The sequence below is a fragment of the Crinia signifera genome, chromosome 2, assembly GCF_055691185.1.
Source record: "Crinia signifera chromosome 2, ASM5569118v1, whole genome shotgun sequence".
Taxonomy (NCBI): Eukaryota; Metazoa; Chordata; class Amphibia; order Anura; family Myobatrachidae; genus Crinia; species Crinia signifera.
Genome location: NC_139218.1, coordinates 100531684 through 100547200, shown reverse-complemented (window position 1 = coordinate 100547200; position 15517 = coordinate 100531684). Strand labels below are relative to the sequence as shown.

Here is a 15517-nt window from a genome sequence, read left to right as displayed (position 1 = left end):
ACCCGGGAGTCCATCTGCGCATGCGCAGACCCCGGCGCCGGCCGCAGGGCACGCTGGGAGGGATCCGTGACGGATCCCTCAAACAGCGCTGCGGTAAGAAGCCCATAGGCTTCTGCAGGGATTCGCCAGCTTTAGCTGGCGATTCCCTCCGCAGCGCTGACACTGCGGAGGCGCCATATAGCATATAGAGATGCGGTAGAAACCCCGAAAACGGGGTTTTTACCGCATTTCTGCTATATAGCATCCCGCCCTAAGTGAGATTTGATTGGGCTATCTGGTATCATAATATATATATATATATATTATTATTTTTTTTTTCTTAAATGGTCAATTATTATGTAGCATATTTTTTTTGCGGTTTTATTTTTTTTGTTCCAGATTCTAGTAAGTGCTGTTCTCATAGCAGTTTCCTACCCCGGATGAGTGATGGGATTAGTGCATTACGTGGTACAAATAGGCCTCTCTTCTCTGCAGTGCAAAACAGCCTCTTCCTGACAATCAGAGCTGTGCAGAATGATTCCTGAGCAATTATGTGGAGCCTGCACGGAATGATTTGTGTAGTTGCATTAGAAGTCTGCTCGTTTACGTGCAATCTTTATCAGGCCAGAAAAAAAAGCCTGGATAGATTCGCAAACCATAATTATGTCTTAAACGTGTAATTGTGAAGAAAATATTCCAATAAACACAGCTACGTATAATAATAATATTAAAAAAATATATATATATATATATATATATATAAATATATATATTGTACACAGTGTAATGATTTTGCCAAGAATGCTTTAATTTCAGACTTTCATTAGTTACCATTGTACGGGAATAGGTTTCATTTTTCATTTTGTACCAATTGTCTTACAATTTGTCGTAACGACAATGTACTGATTTCTTTTCCGTGTTTTCTTTCTAGATATTGAACACTTTGGGCAAGGATTGGACACTAGGCTTCCTTTCTGTACGGTATGTGCACATTTACATTTATTAATACATAATAGATGTATTATTTGTAAAGCGCTGCGGAATATGTGTGCGCTATATAAATCAAGGGTAATAATAAATGTATTTGCTGAATGTCATGTACATTGTAGCATCTCTAAATATTACCGATTTCTACTAAGCAACCCTTTAATATCCAGGTCTTCCAGTTTAGGTGTTGTGTATATATAGATGACGGTGTGTATGTTATGTATAGTTCCAGAAATGTGAACATTGTATTAAGCAGACATCTTTGTGCAATGTCACATGTAATACTTTTTAGCTGCATTTTCAGGCAAATGTTATTGATGGGCGCTTAATTTTTTAAAGTAACAGCTTATTATTGTATTTAAAGTGGAGGTAGATATCCTGAGGGAATCAGTATGAAATCCCGGTGGTCGAAATACCGAGGACGGAATCCCGACCGCGGCAGTGCCGACAAGGGGGGGGGGGGTTGTTTTCGCCCCCTCCCCCCTTGCGGGCTCGCCGCGCAGCGGGTCCGGTGACTCGCTACACTCGGCAAACTGGTTTATTCTCCCTCTATGGGTGTTGTGGACACCCGTAGAGGGAGAAAGTGCCGGCATTGCTGCGGTCGGTATTTCGACCGTCGGGATTCCGACCACCAGGATTTTGACGGCATCGCGTCCTGAGAAGGCAATGCTATTGTGGAACTATAACACCCAGCATGCTTGGCTACTTGGATGGCCACATATCGCCTTAATATTGTTTAACACTTGTTAAGCATAACCAGCTCAGTACATGCTTAACCCGTTGAGTGCCAAGGGAATTTATAAAAAATTGGTGTGAAATTCGCCAAGCTAACATTTTTAGTGTATATTTTGCACACCTCTCACACAGATGTTGGCACTCAAAGGTTTAATTTGTAATTCAGTTTCTGAAAGATGTTTGGACTTGACGGGCAACTTTTGAGAAGATGTAATAGCATTTCCTGACTCTAAAGAAAAAAGTATATATTAAATAATAATAAACCGCACCAAAACAAGTTGTTGTCCTGGTCTGTTGGGGGTCACATGGGTGAAAATAAATATATATACAATGGATGATATACCCCACAAAGCTAGTCCTTTTGAGATCTGGCAGAGAAACACAGCCCATAGGGCAGCCAGCGTGTACAAATGACTTGCTGATATGAAAATTGTCTCTACGGGCTGCTCGAAATGCTGCATAAAATACTTGATTTAGTTTTATAGCGTCTGCAAATGCCGTGGCTGCGTACAATGGGTTTGAGGATGGGGGCAGGTTGGAGACAGATGGAGCATGCATAGCCTATGAATTAAAGAGGAGAGGATCTCTTCCTAGGGATTAACCCATTCCTTACTGCATTCATTTGCTGCGCTAGTGGCAGATGAAGGATTATGTCCCCCCACCATCTCCTAAACTAATGAGTTTTGGAGCCTTGTGATTAGACATGCAAGGGAGTCCGCTAGGAAAAGATCCTGACAGCATGAAATATAATTTGTGATCTAGAAGACAGTTTCCAGGATAATCTCATTACGCTCCACAGACTCCCGGTGTTATTCTGTAGAAGGCGGACAATGATCAATTTACATTGACCTAGGGCCGGCAGAGCTTTTAGATGGTAATTGCCACATTGATTTGCATTGCAAAAGGGAGGGGTTTAAAATTTAAAGGCGGAAGCCAAACAAAATGAAATGTATCAGTTTGGTGTGAAACAAGGGATCTAGAATAAGTGCTGCTTGCACTGCATTTGATTGTATACCGCTTCTGCGTGGCCCAGTTTTGTATCCTTACCTACCCTATATGCACATATTGTGTTCATCTTGCTCGTATAGATGGAGCCACCGTCAGCCAATCGCCAGAGTTCATGTGCTGGTGATGGGTTGCGTAATGGGACGCGCAAGCATCTCACTCGTGCATCACCATCAGCGAAACGTCGGGGAGCTGGGGTCGGTGGCTTCCCTCCAATTCAGGGAGATGGGCTGGGGGCAGAGCAGCAGGAGCTGGGAGATGGGGGGCTCCGACAGAACGGGGCGGCTGGCAGGGGGCGTTAATTGGTGATAAAATCACCAGGAACAGCTCAAATAAGAGCTGCTCCATCTGTAATTCAAACTTAAGACTAGATTTATGATTGTATTTCATTCTATGTGGACTTATCAAAGCTTGGCAAGAGATGAAATTGTGAGAGATAAAGTAACAACCAATCCTATAATTTTTCATACTAGAAGCAGATTAGTTAGTACTTTATCACAATTTTATCTCTTGCCAAGTTTTGATGAATACCAATCTTGAAACACACACACACACACACACACACGCGCACACGCCATTTGATAAGTGATGTAAATTTCTATGAGACTGTGCCACAATCCATTTGGTGACATGATGCCTGGAAAGTTCCACCCTTCTAACCCCCTCCAGGCCAATTTGCAGCCAGAAGTGAAGTGTTGTTCAGTTGTGGTAGGCGTTTGAAGCGAGCGGTTTAGCAGTTGCCACAAAAAGGATTCCATGCAGAATTACACAATTTGGGCTTCAAATTGATTCCCCATCCATCCTGTTCTCTGGATTTGGCCCTGAGCAACTTCTTCCTGTTTCCAATTTGAAAATCTGGCTCGGTGGGAAGAAATTCTCGTCATCGCTGCAGTCAATGAGTATTTTGCAGACACCCTTTTCCTACGGTGTAAAAAAATTGGAACAAGAGGGAGACACTGGATGATTGTTTAGATTATATCACTCATTTTGGCCCTTCTGAATGATATAGTTTAAAATATCACCCAATGTGTAAATGATGGCCAGTTCTCGCTCCAGCCCTACCCCTTTATCCCCCCCCCCCCTTGTGTATGCAGCTTAATTTTGAAAGAAAAAAAGCATGCTCAGCAGGGGTTAACTATTTCCTTCAGTGCACTATACCGTTCACCTGGGTGCACCGCCACACTATCGATGGTGATGCGAATTGCCCAGTGTGTATGCACCTTATGTTAAGAAGTAAAGGCAATTTTTTTTTGTGTTTTTACTTTATTTTATTTTTATCACAATTCTATATAAATATAATATGCCTTTGTCCTTGGTGCCCTACAGAAAAAATGTGTATCTCAGTATTATGGTTGTTAATTTGCTAATGTCTATCGTCCTCTTGTGTACTATCGGCTGTTATTGGGGTCCGTTCCCAGCCCAGCTACACCCACCTCGCCTGTATTATACTACTATTATTACATGGTAACTCCGCAGAGTTGTCCAGCTTGGCTGTGTTTGTCATGGACATCAGCAGGTAATCGGTGCAGGGTGAGCAGTGCCCCGCAGCTAGGGCCTTATTCTAGTTCACTCTTTCTGACAAAATCCTTCTTAGATGGACAAAACCATGTGCACTGCAGGTGGGGCAGATGTTACTTGTGCAAAGAGGATTAGATTTGGTGGGGTTTTACTTCAAAGTGATATCTATATTGCAGTGTAAAAATAAAGCAGCCAGTATTTACCCTGCACAGAAACAAAATAACTCACCCAAATCTATTTCTCTCTGCACATTTTACATCTGTTCCCCTGCAGTGCACATGGTTTTGTCCATCTTAGAAGGATTTTGTCAGAGTGAACTAGAATAAGGACCCTAGTGCGGGATCCGGCGTCTGGCCCAGGCTGCCCCGGTGACAGCAGAGGCTGAAGTGCGACGCTGTAAATAGATCCTGCATCGCACATGGGACGCGTGTCCCGGGCACAGCAGCGCTGACACTTCTGTTTCTAGCGATCTAGGCTTCACGTACTGCCAGCCCCAATCCACTTTAACCATGTATTACCCAGCCAGCACGGCATTACACCAGGCTTGCTAGCCTCCAGTGGAGCAGGCAAGGGGTTAATGAGTATTTTCCCGGTTGCCCCATATGCATCGCGTGTGATCTGGTCTGTACAGATGGATAGACGCACGCACGCAGAGAACCCATCGCTAGATCATTGCCGCCCTTTGTGGTGTAGCAGCTCGGGCTCTATACAGCGTCAGACCCTCATAATAGAATCATAAACAGCATAGCATCGGGATAACACTTCGTAGATCTTTTCAGAACTAGCGCAAGCTTGACATTTTGTATACCAAAAAAGCATCTACATTCATCTTTAGCTCTTGCCATCTGCAGGCAATTAATTTATCCGCCAATGCAAATCTGTGGCGGATTCCAAGTCCTCAGATATATGAAAATAAAAGTTAATATATAAAAGACCAGGTGGAGCGACCGAAATGCTATGTCCCTGTCGTGTCCTCCCCCCGGGAGAATGCCGGCCTGTGTAAGGGTCTGGAGTGAGGCAGGCCAGGCACTAAGCTGGTGAGATCAGGTTCCCCGCTGAGCACCCGCAGGAGAAGTCAGCGTTTGATTGAAGTTACACTTGGTTGTGAGCTCCCAGGTAGTGATGGGTAGTTCGTGAATGATTAGATCAAAATGAACTAATCTTCAAAGTGAACTAAATCGTTCAGATCACTGCTCTGGCAAAGATTAGTTCATTTAGTTCACCAGGAAGTAAAGCAAGTGGGAGGTGTAACACAGACAGACAGAGCCCAGTGTAACACACAGACAGACAGAGCCCAGCAGCTCCAAGGCTCATTTACTGGATCTTTACTTCCTGAATCTAAAGTTAAAAGTACAACAAAGCCCAGCAAATACAAATCTAATCAAATAAAAGTATGCACTGCCTAGCCAAAGTCTATGTGTGGTGTGTCTGTGAGTGAGAATGTGTGCTCATGCTGCTCACCTTTATGTGATACTATCATTATATGATTAGTTCAGATGTCCAAACACTTGCTGCTGCTTCTGGTACTGAGTCCTGAGCACACTGCTGTGCTAAATCTTCTGCTGGGACCTGTGTAGGAGCTCCTGCAGCAGCCATGTTATCAGCTCTCATGCAATACACAGGAGGCAGTACATGGTAGCTGCCAAAGATGGCAGTGCTGAGCTCACACATGGTCTGGACTCTGCGGATCCAAATGAACTACATTGTCCTGATGACTCATGAGTCCTGCAAATAGTTCAGTAGTTCAATTAGTTCACTGATCATACAGATCCCTGAACTAATCTCTGACTATACACCATAATGAGACTGTGCAGTACCTGTGAGCTACCATGTGTGGCACTGCTGTGCTCAGGCACATGTATTGTGTGTATGCAGCCACAGACACAGTGCTGGCTGCTGCATGTTATACAGTATACTGTAGTAGCTCTGTTTACTCCACATTACAGTCAGATGGATATGTATGAACCTTCATGATACATACAGTGGAGCAGTTGCCCCTAGCAACCAATCAGCAACTGGTTACTTTGCAAAGTCTCTACTTTATCTCTCTCTAATGTCAACCTAATTGGGGCAAGGGGACATGTTTTTTTCTAATTACTGTATTTTAAAAGCAGAAAAAAATTGACTTATTTAATTACTCTGAATTTGGGTATTTTACTTGCATATTATGGAATATTATGGAAGGTAAAATAATAGCCACAATGGGATTAATATTGCAGAGCTAAACAATAAGCATGTCACTAGAAGGGTGCTGTATAACTTATTGCTTTTCTAAACTAGAAAATAATCTGATTTATTAAACATACAGTATATGATCACTCTAACAAGACTATAACTCCTACAATGAGCTGGTATTACAATGCCTGCTCTGTGTGTCATAATCTAGTCTAGTTCATCTAGATCCATGCACTCCTCTCAGTCTCTGATCAGTGATGGAATAATGAACTAAATGAACTAGATGAACTAATCTTCTGATCTAATCTTTTGGGTGAACTAGATCATAATGAACTAGTCACCAAAACGAACTAGATTTCCCATCACTACTCCCAGGGGACGCCCGCCTGGAAACTCTAGAGCTCCCTCCAGCCCTCCCTCCTTCTCCTGTCTCTCTCTTTCCGTCTCTCTCGCCCCCTAAAAGCCTTTGTGCAGTACGAGGCACGGATCGCTGAGCCCTCACAAGAATGTGTTGCTGTCTCTGCTGACAGTGTTTTGTTAGCTTTCCCTAGGCAAGTAGAATTATAGCTCCAGCTCACAACAACACAAAATAACTCCTAAGCTGACAAGTAGGGGAAAGTGCAGCACACACATACAGCCAAAATCTAGACCTGGAAGACTCATTTCCTCTACCTTTTTCTAACCTGGGACGCCTGTGATTTCCCTATGGACCAATGGTATAACACCAGAAGCATTGGTTATTACTGAAATCATACACCAAAGCAAGGATTAGCCATGTCACTGCTGGGAAATTCCAAATGGTGCCACGCCGGATAAGAGAAACTTTGCTTTCTGCACTGGCCATGTACAAGGGATTAGAAAAAAAGGTAATTATCTGAACCGTGGTACACCAAATCTAACTACCTGCAGAAAATGTTGCCGTTCTGGAGCGTGTATTTCTTGTCCTTCCCAGTGCAGGGGTGCCTGCCTGTGACAGCAGAGAGGTGGGGAGGGGAAGATTACAGCCATTGTGGTTATTACCCTATCCCCGGACCATGCGGGGAGGCTGTAAGCACCCTCGGGACACAACCTCCCTATACGTGAATGAGCACTACAAGTAGGGAAGCCAATCTCTGGATCGGATCCTGGGGTTTGGGCCTAAAAATGCTGGCAGTGCTGAGCACTAGCAGCACTTGGTTCAGGTGCTACCCCGCCTGTTCGGCCCAGGTGGCACTGGTATCAATAGTGCTTAGGCGGCAGCCATAGAGACACGGACAGGGCCAGCAGATTTTTAAATGTAGCACTGGCTGCCACACAATCCTAGCTGGTGAACACTGCCAGCAGCGACTCCTGATTGGCTGCCGGAATGCCAGCTCAAATTGGCTGGAGTCCAGCACTACATTTGTAATGGTGTTGTACTTAACTATAACTTACTATTTGCCCCTCCCCACATACTGCCCATTATTCTGGTTCTCTCTGCACAAGTTACATCTGCCCCCCTGCAGTGCACGTGGTTTGTCCATTTGAGAAGGAAATTGCCTTGGCGAGTGAACCATAATAAGGGCCAGTGTGTGGAGAGGGGCAGAGAGTAAGGGCCACTGTTCAAAGTACCCTCCCTCACTACTCCCACACCCACTTTCCTACACCACAGCAATACATATTCCAATCCCTGTATCCTGAGAATATTGGGATTGAGCATTTTTCATTCCTGAATCCTGGGATCGAAAAAAATGGCCTGGAATTGGCCTCCATAAATACAAGCTCCAGATTAGCAAAGTTTGCTGCAGGGAGCTGGTCCAGTCTAGCTTTCCACGGTCCAGGCCATTCTGGTTTTACCTAATCCGTATGTACAATAAGGTTTCTACTCTGTTCAGCTGCTGGTGCCATGTGTCTGTCGCATATGACAAGGTGGGGAAAAAGGTAGTGCAAATTGAAGCATGTCCTTGTTATTGCAGAGGTCAGATGACCACATAATGAATGTGAGACTACACAGCCAGTATACCTTTATGATCCTGTCGGTGAAATGTCCGCCCTCTCAAGTTACAATATTAAACCTATGTTTTCCTGGCATCATATTTCCCATTTTTGCATAAATCATTATCAACCCATCGCCGAAGCTCAGAGAGACCCGCTTTTCCTCCACCCCCGGAAGGGTTTTGGACGGTGGGTCCTCCGCACCCGAAGGTTTGGAGAGACCCGCTTAGGCTTCCCTCCGCCTTGCGGCTCGGGGTTGCCCTCGAGGGGACCGGGACTCTCCCCAAAAGGTGAAGAGTCCCAGCCACGTTTGGGGAACGGAAGGCCCGTTAGGGACAGCCGCACTACCCAAATCAAAAAAACGTGACGTGACTAACGAAAAACGTGAAGTGCTCAAAAGTGCAAATCAAAGAAATAAATAAAAGAGGCCCTAGCCAGAAGGCCGGGGTGGGGGTGTAAAAAATTGTCCTACCCCATCCTAAAGGACGAGGTAAGGACGTGTAGCCTAACCTAGAGGGAAGTGCGCAGTGTGTGTGCCATTCAGTGCATGGTGCTGGACATCACCAGTGCAAATCAGGCACCCCCGAGTTTCCCCGGGGGCACAGTGCAGCCTCGGGCTCCAGGCAGCCGACCCTTCAGCGTCCGACCAAGCTTTTCTCTGTCTCACCAGCAGGCATTTTCCAGCCCCCGGCATGGGAATGGGTACTTGCTTATTGAAGCATTACAACACATGTATGAAACATAGGCAGGTCTATCCATTGACATGTATAAATAACACTGACCCAACTGCTGGCATAGTCATTGTTGCTACCCCACCAGAGAGATGTCTTTTTTTTTCCTTGGTAGTGTCTTTGTGGTGCATAAGACTCTGCACCGATATCAAGGAAATAGTGGCCCCATATACCGCACAATAGGACCTGGAGCAGGTATTGTCATCAAAAAACTGTTTTCTTTTATTTCCCACTTTCAAATTAAAGCAAGGTGCATGCAAGTGCATTACATCTATGAATACAAAAACAGGCCTCTGAATAGAAGTCTCTAATATATTATTCATCTAATAGATCATATACCTTTTTTATGAGCTGTGTTCAATGCACTCTGGGGAATGTACTAGGGTCTGAGTTTACAAAAGTTTCGATTTTGCAGCTGGATTCTCTTTTTTTCTTTTTAATAGTCAAAACCAACCTGGTTCATAGCATTGCCTTGTGAGTGTCTACAAAACCAGGCACAGCGAGGCGGAATGGCATTAATTAGGAAAGAACTGCTTTTATATTGCGCTTCAGCATACATCCACGTTTATAAATGTTATACATGGTATTCTTAACTAAGAAACTGCCATTACATAAAACCGTGGCAAATTATGTGGTGCCGTGTCATACTGACAGTAATGCTTTGTTAAAATAAGCAAAGTTTTAATGTTTCTTTACACAGGAAACAAAGGTGTACCAACAATGAAACATTTACTAAGAAGCAAATAGGTGTTTGCAAAGAGCCACTAAAACCATGAATACTTCTAAAAAAACTGATGCGTTGCTAGATATTATTATTTTTTTATGTGCTCTTCGGACTAAAATTGATTTACGTGCAGGGTTTGTTCTGAAACTTGTCAGTAACTGGTTTCCTCTTGAACTTTACTCTTTCTGGCAATGGCTGTCCCTGTTACTGACCTTCTCATTCTCTATAAAACTGTGCGCTGCTAGCAATGCAGAGCTGTGCTACCCCTCTCCCCTGTGTGAAGCCTCTCTCAAGCATTGTGCGCAACACACAAGGATTTCTTCCACACATAACTCCTACTGATCTCCACTGCCAATTTCTGCCAAAGTAAACTGCAGAATAGATTGTTCCACTAATCCTCATTGCTGGTAAGGATTGGAGGCTAACCCCCCGGAAAAGTTCGCAAATGTGCAAAACTGTAAATGCTCTTCTTGTACGTTGGTGCTACTGACTTTTCAGACAGTAAATCTGGATTTAATGAGAAAAGACACCTGCAGTTAAAGTTTGACCCTTTCAAAAAGCAGGGGTTGGACGGATCATGGTAATCTTTCGTCAGTATAGCTGGATGCACCACGGAGTGACCGGAAGTCGTTCCGACATTATTGCCGAACTAGCCAAATTGAGTGTACACACACTGCCATCTTGCTGACGACTGAACAATATTTTACATCGTTTGGGCACTACCAATATATTGATGCTCCTGTACACATTAGAACGACCTTCATGCCACTCCTTGGTTTAGTCATCTTGTTTGTCGTAAGGGTTCATGTAAAGGAAGAGGAAGGAATTAAATTGTCTGCGGGGCACTGCTGCATATAATTACTAGAAAGCAACATTGCTCATTTTGCTGTGAACTCCTATAAGGCGGCAAAGTAAAATGAGCAGGTTTTGTCACTGTGATGTGTCACCTTTTTTAAGAGCAACTTCAATAAAATCTATGAACAGTACTTGTGCTTAATAACCAATCCTGAGGGAATGGAGGCGATGAAAGAGCCATTTGCATCCTATTGAGAGTTGACGTGATACTGGACCATGGCCTGTCCAGGACTCTAGCTGTCAAGTGCTCAAAGTACACTGGTCCATGTTTGGACACAGCAGCTGCTTTGTACGCACAGAATACACTGAGCCGCCATTCGTATATGCTTAATGTAAGTTTGGTTTTCTACAAATAATAATATGAGCTTGCACTTTAGCTGTATCAGTGTAGCATATCCAGGTCTGCATTCCCAGGACCAGAAGGTGTGATTCTGCAATATCCGCAGTTCTCTACATGCACTATGCCAATTACAGGTAATATGTGCATCATTTGTACACCCCATTTAACAGCCGGTAATTTAGTGGCAGTGCAAATCATTCTATCTATGCGTGACCTTTGTGTGAATATTTTCAGAATTGTCTTTTCTTCATGTTCATCTGCCAGAGGCCAAAAAAAAAAAAAAACCCTAGCTGAAAAACACAGGACTCTCTGGCAGTGCAAGCGTTAACATCTGCCTATGCAAATCAATCCACTTGCTTCAAATCCCATTGTAATTAAAATGAAGGCGAAGGGCAAGGACTGAACACTTTGCTAAGTCTAGAAGCCCCAGAGCTCAGGCTGGATGGGATAAAAACGCGGAGAAATGCTGATAAGACCAGATCCAGCCTTGTCACTGCTATAATGGGAGCGCTTGCTGCATCTCAATCACTTCCTATGTATCATGTCTTCTGCCACCTCACCCTGTGACACAGTGATGGTGACATCCAGACAGTGTCACCACGATCCTCTCCAGAGATGTGATGGATGGCCTCACACTCCTTATTCATGCAGAATGGGAGGGGGGGGGGAGTATTAGAGCCGCAATGCTAAAAGCAGCTATACTCTGTAACATTGCTGCTCGGAGGTCCATTATAGAGGGATGATTGAGTATTTTTCTACTTGGTTTATAATAATAGAAACCATGAAGGAATGGAACAGCGTTAATTTTAAACGTTTTGAAATACACACGCTGCAAAGCCAACGCAGACGTGCATCTAAACAATGTGATGGTTTTGGGCTCCAAAATGCTATCACATGCTACACAGGCCTCCCACATGTCCTGAGAAAACACATACTACAATGCTCCCCAACATGCCACCTTGCCACATGCCCCTCTTATGCCCATCAGACATTTCACATCTCCACCGAATGCCCTTTACCCCTCGAGCACATTGTTACAGCTGGAGCCTGCAGAGGATGGAGGTTTACTACGTGGTGCAGTACATACAGTACTCCCTCTTCCCGTGGTATGCTGCATGACCTCTTTGTGTTACAGGAGAGGTCATGTGATGAGGATGTCGGCTGTTTTCATTCCGTCTCATGCTGCGTACACACTGGCTGATATATCAGCCTGTGTGTAATGGTGTGTACACACGGGTACAATCACCCTGCGATTCTGACTATATAGTCAGAATTGCATCGGTATTGCCCGCCGATCGCATGCAGATCGCAAGGGTTTTAACCCTTGCAATCCCAATGCGAGCTCCCGTATCGCACGGCAGAAAGTCTTGGCTGCCTTGACTCTTGCCAGATCTGCACTATATAGTCAAAATTGTATGCCATCGCATGCATGCCGTGCAATGCGATCTGATCGCACGGCACATCTCACGTGTGTACACACCATAACAGCGATATGTCTGTGAACTATGTAGTTAAGACATGTTGCATCGGCTGTGCAGCATAGCCGATGGCTGATATATCGAACGATGTATTGTGCATATAGGCAATCTGGTGGCCATCTGTACACCTGCTGCAGGAAATGGCGATGATTGACAGCTCAGTTGGGAGAGTGCACATCAGTCACAAGTGATCAGGCAATGTGTATGGAGAACACGCGGCTCAATCAGTCAAGAGCAATTTTCAAAAAAAATGTTGGTTTCTTTAAAAAAAAAAAAATAATTATATTAAAATCCATACAGCTGCTGAGAAGCTGCATCACCGTGCTGTAAAGCCCCATACACAATAGGCGATCCTGGCCATGGCCAATATAGTTAACGATATTGGCCGCATGATTTGAGTGTACACACTAAACAACATTGGTAAATGATATCGTTCAGTGATGTCACTGTTCGTTTGGCTATATAGCCAAACTGACCTGCATGTTCAACAGATGGAAGGGCTCGTTACCAATGCATGGGAGCGCACATTGTTTGTGATATTGCATGTACACAGTAGATGATATTGTTAAAGGTAACAGAACCCCTTTTCTGAGCAAAATCTTTTATAATATTCTCTAGTGTATGGAGCTTTAAGCTGTGTACACACTGTGAGATTTGGCCAGGCAATTTATGACTAGATAGTCAAAATCGCTTAGCAAATTAGCCAGAATGGCAAGGTGTGTACACTGCAGTCGATAGCGATGCGTGACAAGTGGTGTCGCTATAGCAATACGGATGGTGTAATGGTTAGCATTACTGAGGTTATGGGTTCGATTCCCACCATGGCTCTAAACGGAGTTCGTACATTCGCCCTGTACTTGTGTGGGTTTCCTCCGGGTATTTCGGTTTCCTCCCACTATCCAGAAATATACTGGTAGGCTAATTGGCTCCGAACAAATTAACCCTAAAATGTCTGTGTGTGCATGTGGTAGGGAATATAGATTGTAAGCTCCACTGGGGCAGGGACTGATGTGACTGTTCATATATCCTCTGTAAAGCGCTGCGGAATATGTGTGCGCTATATAAGTAACTGTTAATAAATATAGCCCTGAATAATAGACATTGCAGGCAAGGCAATTTTGACTAAGTATGGCCAATGGCCAAATCGGCCTAGTCCATGTCGCCCATGGACTTAGAGTAATTCAGACCTGATAGCATGGCTCTGAAATCTTGCAGCCCAGCAATCAGGTAAACCCCTGCACGAATGCCACAGTGTCGGCAATCCCACCTGCACACGTGCACGGTTTTGAATGCAATCGCCACCGTGCAGATGAGGGGCAAACTTCTCAAATCCACTCACGATCAAATGGTTTTCCCCACTCGTCGCAGCGCAGAGTAAGTCTTGATGTGATGGCCGTGGGAAGCATGATGTCAGCCCTTCATCCCCAGCGGCCAGGGGAATGCCTGCATTTTCTGGATATGAGCCAATTTCATATGAGCCAATTTCGAGATAAATCTGTTTTCAGACCGATATGATGCACCAGGTATAGATTAATGCATATGCTTGCTGAAGTGAATAGAAAAGAGCGGAGCAGCTGCCTGGAGCTGGCATACTGCCGCATTTACGTCTGAGCGTGTGACCTCTATATAGCATATATATATTAAGTGGAAAATGGGGTAGGGTCCAATTTGCTGGGAGTGCGGGACTTTTGTTAAAGACGTAATCTTCTTTTAGGCAGAACCAACTTGGTTATACTTTGGGGTTATATAATTTACCCCAAAGTGTTTGTTTAGTCCAGCATACTTGCCTGGGAATTTTGTTGTAAATGATATGTTCATTTTGGTAGACTATTTTATAATAAAGTATAATAACTCTTTTCTATGCAAAAGAAAAAGTTCCCATCATGAACGCAAAAGAAATTAGTATTCTAGACTTGATTTATTTACAGAGGCTAGAAATAAACAGCCTGGTGTTCTCTGTCCTCAGACCAGCTCTCCAGCAGACAAATAGTTAAGGCATTCTTGACGAGTGTCACCGCAGCCTACCCGTTCTGTGTGTTGTTGCTCCAAGGGGAAAGGTATTTTCTTAAATCCACAGAATTGAGCTTGGAATGGCTCTTTAATTAAAATCCATTTAAGGACTGATTAGCCGTGTAATTTGCCCTAATACTGATGATTATGGAAATGTTCAACCTGAAACAGATTCATAAAAAGCTGCCATTCTAGACGGCAGGACAAGAGGGGCCATCAAGTGTACAGATGTGAGGCTATACTCGTCCCCATACATCGTGCTGTATAGCAGTAATGGACTGTTGTGTAGGGGCCGGGGGCACTGCATTGTTGGATATGGCAGAGAGAGACGGACACGGTGACAATAGATCATTGTTTAATAATGGCCCAGGAGATCCCTCGCTTGTTACCTTCCCCATCACCACGATACCTAGGGCTTTATATAAGAAAAAAGCGTTGTATTAGGAATGATTTCGAGAGTATTACAGGAGTGAGGAAGTTTTAATATGCATCTAGAATGGTAGATATGAGCTTCTGTATCTAATTGTGTTTTTTGTTTTTTTTTAAATATAATATAAAATTATGTTTTTTTTTTAAATTAACCCTTTATATGCTGTCAGAATAATCCCACAGCCATGAAACTGTAAGATGGAAATGATGGGCAGTATGAGGAAGTAATAGGGTGTGTTTGGCTGGCGAGGGTTTTGTTGCAGCACAGGGGAGAATTAGCTTCTATTTTTAGCTAAATATTTATTTATTTTGTTTAAGCAGGAAAACTGAGTCAGAGACAGAAGACAAAAATCTGACATTGGCACATAAGTAATGCGGTTTATTAAGGAGAAGTTGGCACAGTCTGGATGCTGTGGCAGGTGGGTAAAAGGGGATCCCTTGTAAGGGAGGTCGCCAGCTGCAACTCAAGCACCAGGAACAGACACAAGGCTGGTGCTGTTGCTGAGCTCTCGCTGTGAATTGTTAGCCTGGATTTAACTATGCGGTAAGGAGAGAATGTGAAGGCTGTTTACAGCTAGTGCAAATAATGTGACAGCTG

The 15517-nt window shown here is 44.0% G+C and overlaps 1 protein-coding gene across 4 annotated transcripts in view; it reads left to right on the top strand.

The window, feature by feature from the left end:
- The window catches only part of BCOR (BCL6 corepressor), a 162090-nt gene that overhangs the window by 16567 nt on the left and 130006 nt on the right, over positions 1-15517 (top strand). For all 4 annotated transcript variants that reach the window (XM_083172621.1, XM_083172616.1, XM_083172619.1 and 1 more), the window contains one exon: positions 911-960. The gene's annotated coding sequence lies outside the window, so the exon portion shown is untranslated. Of the gene's footprint in view, positions 1-910; positions 961-15517 lie in introns of those variants that run through there.